Source organism: Chiloscyllium plagiosum, chromosome 9, assembly GCF_004010195.1.
Source record: "Chiloscyllium plagiosum isolate BGI_BamShark_2017 chromosome 9, ASM401019v2, whole genome shotgun sequence".
Lineage (NCBI taxonomy): Eukaryota > Metazoa > Chordata > Chondrichthyes > Orectolobiformes > Hemiscylliidae > Chiloscyllium > Chiloscyllium plagiosum.
In genome coordinates, this window is record NC_057718.1 from 20,160,261 (window position 1) to 20,178,300 (window position 18,040).

At 39.6% G+C, this 18,040-nt stretch overlaps 1 long non-coding RNA gene across 8 annotated transcripts in view; it reads left to right on the forward strand.

Moving 5' to 3' along the window:
- Positions 1-18,040, forward strand: part of LOC122552674 — a 58,986-nt gene that overhangs the window by 23,994 nt on the left and 16,952 nt on the right. For 2 of the 8 annotated variants that reach the window (XR_006312451.1, XR_006312450.1), the window contains exons 4-5: positions 3,699-3,811; positions 4,931-5,135. This is a non-coding gene — a long non-coding RNA (uncharacterized LOC122552674). Of the gene's footprint in view, positions 1-3,698; positions 4,272-4,930; positions 5,136-10,883; positions 11,381-18,040 lie in introns of those variants that run through there. The other 6 variants (XR_006312448.1, XR_006312447.1, XR_006312444.1 and 3 more) reach the window with 4 other exon arrangements.

Genomic DNA, 18,040 nt, shown 5'->3' on the forward strand with positions numbered 1-18,040 from the left:
TTGTTGGGCCAAAGGGTCTGTTTCCACACAGTAAGTAATCTAATCTAATCTAAAAAGCTCAGGGTTTTTTCCATTTGATTTGATTTATTTGATTTGATTTATTGTTCTCACATGTACCAAACTACAATGAGAAGTATCGTTTTGTTTGCTAACCAGACAAATTATACCTTGCGTAAGTATATCAGAGTAATACAACAGAATGCAGAATATATTTTCACAGCTACAAAAGTGCAGAGAAAGATCAACTCTAATATATGAGAGGTCTGTTCATAAGTCTGATAACAGTGGGGGAAAAGCTGTTCTTGAATCTGTTGGTTCATGTTTTCAAACTTTTGTATCTTCTGCCCTATGTATAAGAAAGTATAACTGGGGTGGGAAGGGTCTTTGAATATGTTGGCTGCTTTTCCAAGGCAGCGGGAGTGTCAATGGAAGGAAGGAATGTGATGAACTGGGCTGCAATCACAACTCTCTTTAATTTCTTGCAGTCTTGGGAAGAGCAGTAGCCACACCAAACTGTGATGCATCCAGATACGATGCTTTCTATGGTGCATCAATAAACATTGCTAAGAGTTGGTGTTGACATGCGAAATTTCCTAAGCCTTCTCAGGAAGTAGAGGTGTTGGTGTGCTTTCTTGACTGTAGAGTGGATGGACCAGGATAGATTGTTGGTGATATTTACCCCGAAGAATTTGAAGCTCTCAATCACCTCCATCTCAGCACCATTGATACAGACAGGTTCAGGTCGCTTCCTGAATTCGATAACCAGCTCATTCGTTTGCAGACATTGAGGGAATGATTATTGTCTTAGTACTATGTCACTAAGCTGTCTTATCTCTTTCCTGTAGATTATCTTGTAATTGTTTGAGATACAACCCACTACGGTGGTGTCATTTGCAAATTTGTAAATGGAGTTAGAGCTCAATTTGGCCACACAGTTGTGATTGCGTAAGGTGTATAGTAAGGTGCTGACTACAGAGCCTTGCCGAGCACCACAGTTGAGGATTATTGTGGACGTATTGTTGCCAATTCTTATTGACTGTGGTCTGCAAGTCAGGAAGTCGAGCATCTAGTTGAAAAGGGGTAGAACAGACCTAGGTCTTGGAGTCTGGAGATGAGTTTGGTTAGAATTATGATTTGAAGGCAGACTTAAAGTCAGCACAGTAAGTAGGAATCTGGTGTAGGTAGCCTTGTTATCCAAATGTTACAGGGATGAGTGTAGGGAGATAGTGTCAGCCTTGGACCTATTGCAACAGTTGGCAAATTGTAGTGGATTAAGGCAATCTGGGAGGCTGGAGTTAAAAGTACCATTACTAACCTTTCGAAGTACTTCATAATGAAGTCTACTTGGACTGCTAAAACAGTTTAGGATTTATTTTGACATCTGATGGCTTGGAGATAATCAAAATTAAACTGCTCCTTCTGCAATAAAACTCAAGGCTGTGTTTACTGCCCAGTTTCCATGATTCAAAATTCTGCTTAGGGCTGAAACAGAATTACAATGGAAGAATAGAATCTGGTCATCATGATCCAAGAGGTACGAATAACATAGACAGGACAATAAAACAAGTTCTACATAGTCAGGATGAAAGCTTCGCACCACATTAAGAAGCAGAAGCTCAAAAAGTCAAATGCAAATTGGCATAAAACAAATAACTTAGCAAAATAAGTGCATAGCTCAAAGGCTGTTTTAAGAGAAGTAGGCTCCAGTTTATGAGTCACTGGCACCAGTACTGGGGAAAGTAAAGACTGTGTCACTGAGACAGTCAACATGTGAACAGTGCAGAGGCTGGATTCCAAGTGAATAAGTGGGAAGTACAGGATTTTTTAAATTAAATAGCGGAGGCCAAGGATTAAATTTGAGATGATGTGATAAATCAAGGAGTAAAGACAAGGGCAGAGAGAAGGAGGAGAAAATGCAGGAAATCATTAACAGACTTTGACAGTACAGAATAGACAGTATAAATCTAAGAATACATCAATAGATAAGGCTAGCAGTTACAAAAAGAATAAACTGACAAACTAAAGGCTTTATTTCAGAATTTATATGTCATTCAAAACAAAATAGATGAACTCATAGCATAAATAGAAATAAACAATTAGCCACCACAGAGGCATAGCTACAGAATGACATAAATTGGAATCTGATCGTTGAAGAATGCATAATTTACATAAAGCTCAGAGAAACTGGAAGGTTGGCCCCTTCAATAAAAGTTTGTATTTGCACAATAGAGATGGTTCAGGAAACTAAGATGTAAAAGCAGTTTGGGCAGTGATGAAAAATGATAAGGCCGGAAGTTACTCGTAGGAGTGGTATACAGGTGGCTTAAAGAAACCACATGGTTGGAGGATATATAAAGGAATAAGTAATGGGAGCTGGTCAGAAAGGTATGGTGATAATCATGGGGAAATTTAATCTGCATGTAGAATGGAAGACTCAGATGGCCAAACATAGCTTAGATGAAGAGCTCATAGAATGTGGTCAGGATAGTTTCATAGAACAGCACATTCTGGAGCTGACCAGAAAGCATGTTAGACCACACCTGGTACTATGTAACAAGATAGATTTAATTAATAACCTTATATTGAGGGCACACCTAAGTAGCTATGATTATAATATGTTTGAAGTTTATATTCAGTTTGAGAATGGCAAGTGGGGTCCAAGACAACCTACTTTAAACTTTAATTGTACCAACATGAAAGCAGAGCTAGCTAAAGTGAACTGGCAAACAAGGGTAAGGTAAAAACAATGACTGCAGATGCTGGAAACCAGATTCTGGATCAGTGGTGCTGGAAGAGCACAGCAATTCAGGCAGCATCTGACAAGCAGCAAAATCGACGTTTCGGGCAAAAGCCCTGATGAAGGGCTTTTGCCCGAAACGTCAATTTTGCTGCTCGTCGGATTCTGTCTGAATTGCTGTGCTCTTCCAGCACCACTGATCCAGAAACAAGGGTAAGGGACAGGTCAATAAGATGCAGTGACTGACGGTCATGGGACTATGTCAGAATATATCATTGATACAATCCAAGGAGAAAATAACTTTCATGGTTAAAGTGTGAAAAATAAACTTATGGAGAAAATGTATAATTGCTAAAGATGCATAACAGGTCAGAAGATTAAAAAAGGCAAAGTGTGATAAAGTACTAATGTGTGAATAGAGTATAAGAGAAAGCTAGCTAAAATATAAAAACAGTAAGGCTTTCTGTAGACATTTGGGACAAATAGTGGAGAATAATGGCAGATGAATTGAACATTACTGAGGGTACAAATAACAGTCCAGAAATAGCTATACATTGGGAAATGGAAAGGAGGAAGGACTCAAAAAAATTACAGTTATAAAGGAAGTAGTTCAGCAAATGGTGAACTGCAGTTCCAACAAGTCCCTGCATCTTGATAGACTTCATCCAGGGGTCTTAAAGGAAGTAGAGAGAGATATTTGACATGGTTCTAATTTTTCAAATCCCTCTAGATTTTGGGAAGGTCTCATTGAATTTTAATTGCTTCATTAAGAAAAAGAGACAAAGCAGGAAACTACAAGCCAATTAACTTCTGTCAAAGTGTTGGAAGGTATTATGAAAAACATTATGGCAGAGCACTTTCATGGGTCAAATAATGTGGAAATTAGTAAATTTGTGTTCTTAATTATTTGTTAATTGATCGGACATGTCATGTCTGATTTTGTTTTAAATCCCAAATACAGAGGAACATTAGGAAAAATACTCCAAGCTTGCAAGAAAAGCTTACAGAAGTAAATTTCCTTCGAGTGAGAGTTGGCCCTGTCACAGGCTGAGGCAAAAGATCACCTTGCACAGGGTAAGTATCCTGTTATACAAGCCTGAAAATTTATTTACACTAGTTTCATTTTCTTAAGGTGGTTTGCAAGGAACTTTGCAGTGTTTTTTGCCCTAATCGACCTATGTTTATATCTGTTTACATTTTTTCTCCAGGAGATTGAATAACTCAATTTGGGTGGGGTGATTTATGTCTCTGAGTCATAAGGTTCCAGGTGTCCTTTTTATATTTGTTCATGGGATATGGGCATCATCACTAGCTGGGCCAGCATTGCCCATCCTTCGTTGCCTTTTTGGATGCTGGTGAGTTGTCTTCTTGCACGACTACAATCCATTTGCTATAGGGATCCCTGTTAGGGAGTGAGTTTTAGGATTTTGACCGAGTGACACTGAAGAAATAGTAATATATTTCTAAGCAAGGTAGTGAGTGGCTTGGAGGGGAATGTGTAGGTGATGGTTTTCTCATAATCTGCTGCCCTTGTCCTTCGAGATGGTAGAGGTTGTAAATTTGGAAGATGCTAACTAGGAGCCTTGATGAATTTATGCAGTGCGTTTTGTAGATAGCACACACTGCTGCTATTGAGCATCAGTGGTGGAGGATGAGAATGCTTGTGGATATGGTACCCATCCAGTGAACTGCTTTGTCATGGATGGTGTTGAGCTCCTTGAATGCTGTTAGAGGTGTACTCACCCAGGCAAGTTGTGATTATTCCATCACATGACTGACTTGTGCCTTGTAGGTAATGGACAGGTTCAGAGACTTAGGATGGGTTACTTTCCTAACCTCTGACCTGCTAGGACTTGTGTTTCTTCAGCAGTCCTTTGGGATTGAGTATGATTTGCTTCTACTGCAATTCGATTAGTTGTAAGATGTCTGATAAGCTCAAGTATGATCTGCATTCTGCCACATACAGGGCACTCATTGCATGGAGGATCAAGTTGTTAAGGGACTTGCGCATTCCTCCAATATATTGCCTTTACCTCTGGATGCTCACAAATAAGCATTTCTACATATGTATGTTTTTCTGAATAAACCTTATCCATTTAGTTTGGTCACCAGCCAGGAAGTCTCATGAGTCAACAAAAATATTTGTCTACTTTTGTCCTCAAAGCATCCCTAAATTATTTACATTTCCTTTAGGAATCACCTATCCCAACCAGGTTCTGAATAGAACAGTTGCTGTGGCTGTGGTGTCAAGTGACATTTATTCCACCCACCGGAGCTAGTCGCAAATGATTAGTGGCACAATTCTGCTGGACTTCTCTTTAACCATTTAGAAGGTCTTGGAGAGGGATCCTTCTTTGACGTGCCTTTTGAAGGTTGCCTTAGAAGTATAAATGAGCAGGTATGAGATCTTGGTCCTCAAATACTCTTTCCCTCAGACGGCCAAATGTTTACCTTTTTTCTCATTATTCACGGGTGAGGGTGTTGCTGGCTAGGCAGCATTTATTGCCCATTCCTAATGGTAGGTTGACAGTTAAGAGTCAACCACATGTATGCCAGGCCGTGAAAGGATGACAGTTTCCTTCCCTAAAGAACATTAGTAAATCATATGGGTTTTTCCCAGACCATCACCAATGGCTTCATGAACATCATTAGATACTTAATTCCAGATATTTACTGAATTCAAATTCCTCCAAGTTGCCATGGCAGGATTCAAATGTGGATCGTTATCTGGATCTCTGGATTAACAGTCCAGCAATAATAGCACTAGGTCATCGCTTCCGCTGTACCCACCACATTAACAGTTAGCAGAACTTTGCCAATATGTTTTCATTAAGAGAAGGCTTTCAGCATAAGCCAGGAAAATCATCTGTGCTTGCCAGAATCTCAAGTTAATTCTAATCAAAAGGGATTGGGAAGGTGGACTGTGGGAGCTAGTTGCACGAGGAGTCAGTCATAAAGTCAGAGTCAGAGTAATACAGCATGGAAACAGACTCTTTGGTCCGACCAGTCCATGCCAAACATAATCCGAAACTAGCCACTTGAGTTTTCTGCTGAGATCACGACTATATTGAGAAAAGGAAACAAGTCTGATTGCAGTAACCTTTATGGAGAGTCCTTGGTGTCTGCCGCAGAACAGATCAGTGCAAAGATCTTCCTTAATCACCTCTTCACAATAGCCAACAAATTCCTTCCAGAATGGCAATGTGATTTTCATCCAACAACAGGCACTGCAGATATGATCGCCACTGTATGACAAAGCTAAGAGAAACACAAGGAACAGCACCAACCAACAATCATGACCTTTTGCAACATCACAAAAGCCTTCAATGGTGAAGGTTTAGAGTCCTACAGCACAGAAGAGGCAATTTGTTCTATTAAGTCTACACCAAACAATCTACACTAATCCCACTTCTTAGCACTTGGCCCACAGTCTCGAATGTTTCAAGTGCTCATCCACTACCTTATTAAAGATTGAGGTTTTCCACCACCACTACTCACCCAGGCATTGAATTCCAGATTTTCACCCTCCTCAGGGAGGAACCATTCTTTTTTTCCCCTCAAATACCATCTAAACATCCCACCCTTCACCTAAACATTACATCCCCTCATGATTGACCCTGAAACCAAGGGGAGCAGCTAGAAGCATACAAAATACGAACAGGGGTCGACCATTTTTAGAACTGAGATGAAAAGAAATTTCTTCACGCAGAAGGTGGTAAGCCTGTGGTATTCACGACCACTGAATGCAGTCAAAGTCAAAACATTATACAATTTCAAGAGGGAGTTGGACATAGAACTTTGAGCTAAAGGGATCAAAGGTTTTGGAAGGGAAAAGCAAGAATAGGCTATTGAATTGGATAGTCAACCATGGTATAATGAATGGTGGAACAGGCTTGAAGGGCTAAATGGTCTACCCCTGTTTGTATTTTCTATGTTTCTGACTTGACTGCGACCCCTTGTTCTGAACTCCCCTGCCATCAGAAACATCCATCTGTGTCTCTGCTGAATAGTCCTGTTAGAATTTTATAGGTTTCTATGAGATCCCCCTCATTCTCTGAACTCCAGCGAATATCACCCTAACCAATTCAACCTCTCATCATATGTTTGTCCTGCCAGCCTAGGAATCAATGTGGTAAATATTTGCTACAGTTCCTCAAATAGCAAGAACATCCCTCTTGTTCAGACACAGGGTAAACACCTCGCTACTTTAAACACACAGAGAAGCTCTCCTCACGCCGTAATCTGTTAAATTTCAAGAAGCAAAGAACTATCCCAGATTTTACTACTAAAAGAATAAAATTGTTAATTTTTACTTTAGGTCCAACAGAGACCATTTAAAACAAGTTATTTACAACTCCTTTCTCTTAAACCTACCCTTTATCTCCCACTCTACAATACTGCTCCAATAAATTCCCTCTTAAATTTACGGCAAATCAATTTCAAATCCAGTTGTCATCTTCAGATGTCAAACTTTCTCTGTAGATTTCTCGAGGTCGGCTTTGGTCTTCTGCTGCACAAATTTCCATGGACAGGTACTTTTTAGAGAGCTATTCTGCTGGCAGTCTTGGTGCTTGCTTGGCAGCTCTTCGTTGTTCTCCCGCTAAGTGTTCAAAATGTCTGGTTTATACCCCAAGACATCACATCATTTCATTGGTTTGATGTCATCCCAAACAGTAAAATTCAAATCCGATTGGATTTTGGTATTGGTAATTTAATGAGTGACCAAATTTGAATTTGATTTTGTTCCCCAGCAGCACAGCACCAGCCATTTGTGTCAACCAAATGTTACATTTTTAAAACTTTCAGCACACTCTGTACCTCAAAGTCCATGCAAGCTTCCGCGCTCTCGGAAAGGTACTGTACACACCTATAACTTCATAACACTCTTCAGATAATGAGACCAAAACTACACACAATATTCCAGGTGTGGTCTAACCCAGACCCTGTATCATTACAGCAGGACATCTGTGCTTCTATATTGGAATCCTCTTGCTACGAAGGCCAACTTATCATTTGCTTTCTTCACCATCTGCATATTTACCTTCAGTGTACAAGGACACCTTGGTCTCTTTGCACATTTCTCTCTCTAATTTATAGCCAGTTAATAATCTGCCTTCCAGTTTTTCCTACAAAAGTGAATAACCTCATCTATCTACATTATGCTGCATCTGCCATACATTTGCCCAAATATTCAACATGTCCATATCATACTCAAGTATCTCTGCATCCTCCTCACAGCTTACCCTCCCAATCTTTATATCATCTACAAATCTGGAGATATTACATTTAGTTTCCTCATCCAAATCATTAAATATAATTTTATAAATAGCTGAGTATTAGCATTGATCTGTGATACTCCACTAGTCACTACCTTGCCATTCAGCAAAAGACACATTTATTCCTACTATTTCCTCTCAGCCAGCTTTCAATCCATCTCAAAACACTACTTTCAATCCCTTGTGCCTTAATTTTACACACTAATCTCTTACATGGAATTTTGTCAAAAGCCTCTGAAACAACTGACCTGAGTGAGAATAGTTTAGAATTCAACAAAAGAGAACAAAAGGATTGAGTAAGAAAGGGAAAATAAAGTACAAGAGTAGGCTTCTGAAAAGCCTCTCAAAGTCCAAATAAACCACATCCACTGACCTCCCCAAGTCAGCAACTCTACTTGTTACATCTTCAAAGAATCCTCAAAGTTTGAATTATGATTAAAAGTAGAGGAATGAGAAAAAGAAAGAATCGCTTTAGCAGAACAAGAAGAAAAAAAGAAAAAAAAAGGAAAGGGAGAGAAAGGAAAGGAAGAAAGAGAGGGAGTTTGAACTTCAGAAATTGGCATTTAGACAGAAGTTCAAAAATTCACTTCTTGAAATAGTGAGAGCTCACATGGAAGAGCAGTGAGTTAAGGTGGCAAGATTAGCAGCTAAAGTGGCTGATAATTATGAGTTGGTCCATAAATCAAAGTTTGGCTTCCAAAATCAATTTCAATCAGTGAGGGATAGAAATTGGGAAAAAGAGAAATCTTCACATGGAAAGGGAAAGGCAGATCTCAGTGAAGATCATAAGGATAAAGGGTAAAAAGGAAACACTTGAAGGGGAAAGAAGTTATAAAGCTCTGGTGTTCTCACTGCAATATAGTAGGCCACATGAAATCGTAGTGTTGGTTAGTTAGGAAAAGCACTGGGAAGCCAATTGTAAGAAAACAAAGTAAGCCAGTGAATTTTGTTGGAACGGTAACAGAAAGCATAGGGGAGGCTAGAAAGCTGCACCAGAATGTACAACCTGGTCAGTGGTTGGCTAAGGAGGAAGTGCCAGATGTTCTTAAACCATATACCTGCGAAGATAAAGTTAATTCACATGGGCCAGGAGCAGAAGGTAAAGAGGTTACAATATTGAGAGATACAGGATTCTCCCAATCTATGATGCTAAAAGATGAGGACTATTGCCAGAAATGGTACTAGTAATGGGAATTCACATTGAGACAAGTGCTCAATTATGTAGAGTGAGGCGAGAGAGTGTCCAGTGAAGAGTGGAAAAGTTGTGGTAGAAGTACTTGACAAACCCTCAGCTCCAGGAATATCATTTGTCCTTGCTAATGATATTGCTGGTTCACAGGTAGTAGAGTTGCCCACTGTGGTTGAAAGGCCAGTGGAAACTCAGGCAACTGAACTATTGCAAGAAACATATCCTGGGATATTTCCTGACTGTGTGGTAATGAGGTCACAAAGTCACCAGTTAAAGCAGGAGAGATCAAAGAGTATAGATAAGAAGGTTGAAATGGAATTAGCAGAGACCTTGTTTGATCAAATGGTTGACACAAACCAGGAACAGATAGATGACAAAGCAGACATCTTTAGCTCAAATAAATTAACTGAGTTATAGCAGAAAGATGAACATTTAAAGCAACTTTATCCAGAGACATACACAGAAAAAGCAGCCAAATATATTCCTGAACGTTATTATCTTGAAAATATGTCTTAATGATGAAATGGATGCCATCATATATTCAGGCAGATGAGAAATGGGCAGTTCATCAATCATATTGCCAGTGGGTTATAGAAAGGTGGTCTTGAGTGGCACATGAGCTACCAGTAAGGGGCATTTATGAGTAAGAAAAACTCAAGCTAAAATTCAGAACCACTTTTACAGGCCTGGACTGGTCAAGGATGTAGTTGAATTTTGTCAGACATGTCATAATTGCGAGATAATTGGAAAATCACAGGCAGGAACAAAACCCAACATCTTTAATACTTATTCCTGCATTTGAGGAACCTTTTACAAGAGTCTTAATTGATTGTATAAGACCACTACCTTAAACAAAAAGTGGGAATCAGTATTTGTTAACAATAATGGATGTGTCCACTAGATTTCCAGAGGCTGTTCCCTTAACAATAATCACAGCTAAAAGGATTATAGAGGAGTTACTCAAATTTTTCACTAGATACGCACTACCCACAGAAATATAATCAGGTCAAGGGTCAAACTTCACATCAAACTTATTCAAAGGAGGTATGGACAGCTTAGGAATAAAATCTACTGCGCACCATCCAGAATTGCAGGGAGCAGACATCAAGACCATGTTGAGGTCTTGTAGTCAAGACTATCCAGATAATTGTGTTACAACACAGGACAAACCCTCCTGCTTAGTTTAAAACCAGCAACACAAACGTCTTATCCCATGCAGTAATCTGTAAAAATTGAGTGGCCAAGAACTTTAAAGTAAAAGTAAAAGTTAACTTTATTTCTTAAAGTATGACAGAGAATAATTAACAATTATTTACAATTCCTTACTCTAACCTATGTTACCTTCCCTTCTATAATACTAATCTGATAAAACTCCCAAATCAGATTTTAAACAAGACGACTTATCTCAAAACCAGGCAGCTTTCTGTTCTATTTGGATCTTCCTGTGTCTTTTCTTCTTAGAAATTCCTGTGTTACAGGTTACTGATTGAAAAGGTACTTTCAAGAGAGCTATTTTTCAGTCAGGCAGTCTTTTCCCTGGTCTTATACCCCCAAAGCATCAGATTGTGTCATTGGCTTTTAAGATAGTCAATATACTCAATTCAAACTGGATTGGAGTTTGATAATTTTTGGGGTATAATTTAAACTGACTGGCCTAATTCAAATTTGTTTTTGCTTCTAGGCAATGAGTTAATCGAGTTGTTCAACCAAGTATTACGTTGCTACCTTATTGAAAACACTTGGTGCTGTGGCCAGTAGTTATGCTGCTTTCAACTCTCAACGTACACCTTCATCTTCATAACACCTCCCCCTTCAGAAAAAGATGAACCATTATAATGAAAAGATGGTTTCATTTTTATCCCCCTCTACTTTTTAAACACATTATCCTAACACACACATCTTTAATACAAGTTCACCTTCCCATATGCGTATAAAACACTAAATAAATACAAATCTCATCTAAACTTTATCAATTAAATTTGCGATAATGCATCTACAATTACATTTTTACGACCTGCAACATGTATGATTTTCAAATTAAAAGTCTGTAACATAAGACTCCAATGAAATAGTCTCATGTTCTTGTCTTCAAAGTGTTCTGAGACTGTAAGCGGATTGTGGTCAGTGTACACAATCATCTCAGACACATTGTTTGTGACATACACATTAAAATGTTGGAAAGCCAGTACCAAACTCAATAATTCCTTTTCAATTGTGGAGTATTTCCTCTGGTGGATGTTGATTTTCTTCAAGTAGTAACCAACTGGCAGTTCAATCCCAACCACATCTTCCTGTACGAATATAGCTCCAACTCCAATGTCACTAGCATCGATGGCAACTTCAAAAGATTTTGAAAAGTTTAATGCAGTAAAAACTTGTTTGCGTGTTAATATTGATTTCAAATGGTCGAATGCATCCTGGCATTGTTCTGTCCACTGAAATTTTGTTCTTCAGCAAATCGGTTAACGATGCCACGACACTACTGAAGTTTGGAACAAATATCCGATTGAATCCACTGAACCCTAAGAATCGAAGCACCTCTTTCTTAGAGGTTGAGTGTGGTGGCCTTCGTCTTTGCGTTCCGTGGGGTCAACCTTCCATGACCGATGTTATGGCCCAAGAACATCACCTCTGGTTTTGCAAATTCCGTGTTATGTTTATCACCAGTTTTGCTTCTCGTTGTTCAAGGAGAACTGCCAAAAGTACCATGTGAACTTTCCAGGACTTACTAAAGATCACTACACTGTCCAAGTAGACTGCACAGTTTGTTAACCCACCCACAATTCTGTTCATCAGTCTTTGGAATGTAGAGGACACATTCTTATTCCAAAGGGCATCGCTTTTAAACTGATATAGCCCATCTGGGATTACAAACAGAAATTTCTTTCAACAACTCTGATAAAGGTACCTGCCAGTAACTATGCAATAAGTCCAACTTAGTGATGTAACTGGCTCGTTCGACTTTCTTGATACAGTCCTCCAATATAGGAATAAGATATGAGTCCAATTTTGTAATGGCGTTGACCCTCCGATAATCCAAGCAGAATAGTTGAGTCCCGAGCATTTTGGGAACTAAGACAATCAATCAGTGAACTCTACTTGCTCTGGCTTGGTTCAATGATGTCCTTGTCGAGAATGGCCTCCACCTCCTTCTGGTCCTATCTGGCTTTGAAAGGATTAAGCTGATAGGGGTGTGTTTTTTTTTTAAAGATTACTTAGTGTGGAAACAGGCCCTTCGGCCCAACAAGTCCACACCGACCCGCCAAAGCGCAACCCACCCAGACCCATTCCCCTACATTCACCCCTTCACCTAACACCAAGGGCAATTTAGCATGGCCAATTCACCTAACTTTTGGACTGTGGGAGGAAACCAGAGCACCCGGAGGAAATCCATGCAGACACGGGAGAATGTGCAAACTTCACACAGACAGTCGCCTGAGGCAGGAATTGAACTCTGATCTCTGACACTGAGGCAGCAGTGCTAACCACTGTGCCACCGTGCCGCTCCATTTTATTGGAGCAATATTTCCTACATCTACTTCACGCACAATAGCATTAGTTCTCCCCATCTGATTCTTACATATGTCCTTGTACTGCAGTAACAAATCTTTCAACTGCACTCGACACTCCTGAGACAAATAGCTCACTAAACTATCCCATTCCTCAAGGACTTTTTCATTTTTTAATCTATTCTGAGGCACAAAATCCACATCATCTGGATTTGATTCTCACTCTGCAGGGCAGTAACTAACACCTGTTTCTCCAGTTCTTACTCTCTACTATGATACGGTTACATGACATACTCTATACCTTTTTTCCCCCCTCTATTTGGCATCTTTACTAAATAGTTCACCTGACTCAACTTGGTAACAGGAGAAAATGAGGACTGCAGATGCTGGAGATCAGAGCTGAAAATGTGTTGCTGGAAAAGCATAGGTCAGGTAGCATCCAAGGAACAGGAGAATCGATGTTTCGGGCATAAGCCCTTCTTCAGGAATCATTCCTGAAGAAGGGCTTATATGTCCGAAACGTCGATTCTCCTGTTCCTTGAATGCTGCCTGACCTGCTGCGCTTTTCCAGCAACACATTTTCAGCTCAACTTGGTAACAGTATTAACACATTACCCCTTGGGTAAACATCCAAATCTCAGCTTTTATCTGCCACCCGTTTCATTCTGTCCCCTCTTTAGGTACTGTTTAGCTAACTCACCTACTGGATTTAATCTCTCCCTCCCCTCCAATACATAATCTCAGTGTGAGAACTCAGACTTTCACCCTGTCAATTTTTCTTGAATTTCAAAGGCCCTCTCACTTCATGACCGAATATTAACTCAAAGGGAGTAAACGGAGTAGATTCATTTGGGGCATCTCTAATGGCAAACAATACGAATGGGATACCTTTATCCCAATAATTTGGGTAATCCTGACAGCATGCTCTCAACATGGTCTTCAAGGTCTGATGCCACCCTTCTAAAGCTCCCTGGAAATCAGGATGATACGCACTGGATTTAAAGTGCTGTATATCTAAACTATCCATAACCTCAAATAGCCAGGCAGTAAAATATGACTCTTGGTCCGACTGAATCTCTGAGTAGCCCATATCATCTGAAGCTAACTCCTCTACTACGCTTTTTGACTTGATACGCTGAAATGGAATTGCCTCCGGAAATCTGGTAAACACATCCACTACAGTTAACAAGTACTGGTTCCCATTTTTAGTTCTCGCGCGGAGACCGACACAATCAATTATAACCCGCATGAAAGGTTCTTCAAGTGTGGAAATTGGAAACAAAGGTGCTGGTTTTATTACCACCTGAGGCATACTTTCTGTTTGGTATGTATAACACTTACAGCAAAAATTAACCACATCCTTGTGCATTCCATGCCAATAAAAATGTTTTTGTACCTTAGCCTGAATCTTTCGTACCCCTAGGTGACCTCCGACTGGAATTCATGTAACATCTTCTATCTGTATGCTACTGGCAATACAATCTGGTGCACTTCGGCCCATTTCTCCTCTGCACTAACCTGCCATGGTCTCCATTTCAACCTTAGGATTCTAGCTTTCAGATAATAACCCTCTGGAATATTCTTTGCCTCCTTTTCAGAGTACGCATCTATTTATATATATATATGGTTTTATTGCAAGCCTCTTAGCCTTTCAGGACTAAACACTAAACACAGAAGAGTTTTTCTACCTCTTCTGCACTTGCCTGTTTCTCTAATACACCCAAGTGTTTGAGTAATTCCCTTACAATTTCAGCTTTACTTTTGTCCTTGGTTAAACCCAAATCTAACTTAATTGCTAATTCTAAAATGTATGGCCTTTTTCTTTCCTTATAAACTTCCTTGGCAAATCTGAGAATCATCTTCAAATCCCAGAATTTCTTTCGCAATTTTAAGAGCCATTTCTCTCACTTTTAATTTAATCAACCACAAGTCACCCAAATTAAACAAATTGTCTCACCACTGTTTTATTTCAAGATCTAGGACACTAACCTGCAAGTGTTTAAATATGCCGAGACTTTTCATACCCCCAAATCTATTCAAATCCATCTCAACTAGTTCAAATCACAGCCCCCAAACAGGAGGCAAACCCTCCTGCTTAATTTAAAACCAGCAAGATTTATCCCTTGCTGTAATCTATAAAAGTTTGAGTGACCAAGAACTGCTTAAAGCAAATATTAACAACTTTATTTCTTAAAGTATAACAGAATAATTAACAAACAACTATTTGCAATTCCTTACTCTAACCAATGTTACCTTCCCTTCTATAATACTAGTCCGCTAAAACTCCCAATTAAGATTTAGAAAAACAAGACTTATCTAAAAACCAGGCAGCTTTCAGTTCTATTTGGCTCTTCCTGTGTATTTTCTTCTTACAAATTTCTCTATTACAGGTTACCGATTGAAAAGGTATTCTGAAGAGAACTATTTTTCAGGCAGTCTTTTATGCACTGGGGCTTGGCAGTCCTCCTTTCAATCGTTCAGTCTTATACTTCCAAAGCATCGGATTGTCATTGGCTATTAAGCTTGTCAATTTACTCAATTCAAACTGGATTGGAGTTTGGTATTTTGGGGGGCATAATTTAAACGGATTGGCTGAATTCAAATGTGTTTTTGTCTCCAGGCAACGAGCGAATCGAGTTGTTCGACCAAGTGTTACATTGTTACCTTATTGAGAATACTTGGTGCTGTGTCTAGTAGTCCTACTGCTTTTAACTCAAAGTACACCCACATCTTCATAACAGTTGTGATAAGGGAACTCCATTTATGCTTTTTGCAATCAGAGATGCACAAATGAATCAACCAAATTCAGTCCATTTGAATTAGATGTTGGGCATGAAGTAAGAGGACCACCAAAATTGATTAAGGAGAAACAGGAAGCAGACAAGAAATCAAAAGCTCGCCATTTTGCTGTGGAGATAAAATGTTAGTGTTACTTCCAGCGACAGGTGAACCTTTAAAAGCAAGGTTTAGTGGACTTTATTAAATCAACAAGAAATGGAGTGAAATGAACTATTTGATAAGGACTCCAGACAGAAAGAAATCTCTCAGTGTGTCATGTGGAGAGCCAAAGAAGACTGTTATTGGTTACAACACAGAGGGAAGAACCAAGTTCAGAGGATTCTGAATTGGACATTCCTCAAATTTAATTGGACAATGGGGAAGTTGTCAAAAATTGGGATAAACTATTGAGTTACCTTCCAGAGGAAAATTGAAATGACCTGAACGTTATTACCATCACGTGGGAGATATATGGAAATAAGTTGGCAAGTACTAACCTAATTACGCATGATGTACATATAGGAGATGCTGTTCTGACTAAGCAACATCCTTTTAGCCATAACCCTCTAACGTTGGCACAGGTTCAAAAGGAGATTGAATGCATGCTCCAAGACATAATCAGTGAGTTACAGTCTCTGGAACTCACCCATAGTAATAGTGCCAAAACCAGATGGTACCCAACAGTTGTGTTGACTTTCACAAAGTCAATGCAGTTACAAAAACTGATGCATATCCAATTCTGCATTTGGAAGACCGTGTTGAGAAGGTTGGACAAGTAATTTATATTTTTAAGTTGGACTTACTCAGAGGATTCTAGCAGGTACCTTTGTCAAAAAGAGCAAAAGCAATTTTGGCTTTCATAAAGCCGAATGGACTATCAGTTTAAAGTCATGCCATTTGGTATGAAAAAATGAGCCAGCCACATTTCAGAGACTAACCAAAAAGACCACTGCCGGATTACCCAAATGTGTCATACATATAGATGACCTGGTGATTTTTAGTCACACTTGGAAGGAACATTTACAACATTTATCAGACTTGTTTGATGGACTTCAGAAGACAAGCTTGGTGATAAACCTGCCTAAAAGTGAATTTCCCAAAGACCAAGGCACCTTCCTGGGTCATGTTAATGGATATGGACAAATGGCTCCATGGAATGCAAAAACAAAGGTAATTGGGGAATTTCCCATACCATCGACAAGAGGAGCAGTACTACAGTTCCTGAGATTGGATTTTATTGAAAATTCATACCAAGTTTAAGCAGCATGGCTGCTCCATTCACTGAATTGCTGAAGGTCAGAAATTTAGTGGACAGTGGACTGTCAGAAGGTATTTGACAGCCTGAAAGCAGTGTTAACCACTGCCCTGGTAATAGCCATACCTAATTATGCAAAGCTATTCAAAGAACAAAGAAAATTACAGCTCAGGAACAGGCCCTTCAGCCCTCCAAGCCTGCGCCAATCCAGATCCTCTATCTAAACCTGTCACATATTTTCTAAGGATCTGTATCCCTCTGCTCCCTGTCCATTCATGTATCTGTCTAGATACATCTTAAAAAACACTACCTCCGCTGGCAACGCGTTGCAGGCACCCACTACCCTCTGCGTAAAGAACTTTCTATGCATATCTCCCTTAAACATTTCCCTCTCACCTTGAACTAGTGACCTCTGGTAATTGAGTCCCCCACACTGGGGGAAAAAAAAAGTTTCTTGCTATCCACTCTGTCTATACCTGTCTTGATTTTGTAGAACTCAATCAGGTCCCCCCTCAACCTCAGTCTTTCTAATAAAAATAATCCTAATCTATCAACCTCTTCATAGATAGTGCCCTCCATACCAGGCAACATCAGAGTGAACCTCCTCTGCACCCTCTCCAAAGCATCCACATGTTGCTTGGCAATGTGGTGACCAGAACTGTACACAGTATTCCAAATGTGGTCGAACCAAAGTCCTATGCAACTCTAACATGACCTGCCAACTCTTGCACTCGATACCTTGTCCAATGAAGGAAAGCAAGCCATATGCCTTCTTGACCACACTATCGACCTTCAATGGACCTGAACACCCAGGTCTATCTGGTACATCAAGTTTTCCCAGGGCTTTTCCTTTACTGAAAAGTTTGCTCTTGAATTGCATCTTCCAAAATGCATCACCTTGCATTTACCCGGATTGAACTCCATCTGCCCTTTCTTTGCCTAACTCTTCAATTTATGTTATGCTACATTCTCTGACAGTCCCCTTCACTGTCTGCTACTCTACCAATCTTAGTGTCATCTGCAAACTTGTTAATCAGACCACTTATACCTTCCTCCAGATCATTTACGTGCATCACAAACAGCAGTGGTACCACAGATCCAACTGGTCACAGTTATCCATTTTGAGAAACTCCTTTCACTATTACCCTGTATTCTGCTGCCCAGCCAGTTCTCTATCCATCTAGCTAGTACACCCTGGATAGGTTAAATTATTCTATATGTTGTTTTCTTTTGTTTGTGTTTCATTTGGTAATCTTGGAAAGAAATTCTATTTTGTTTAAAACCAAGTGGTTAACC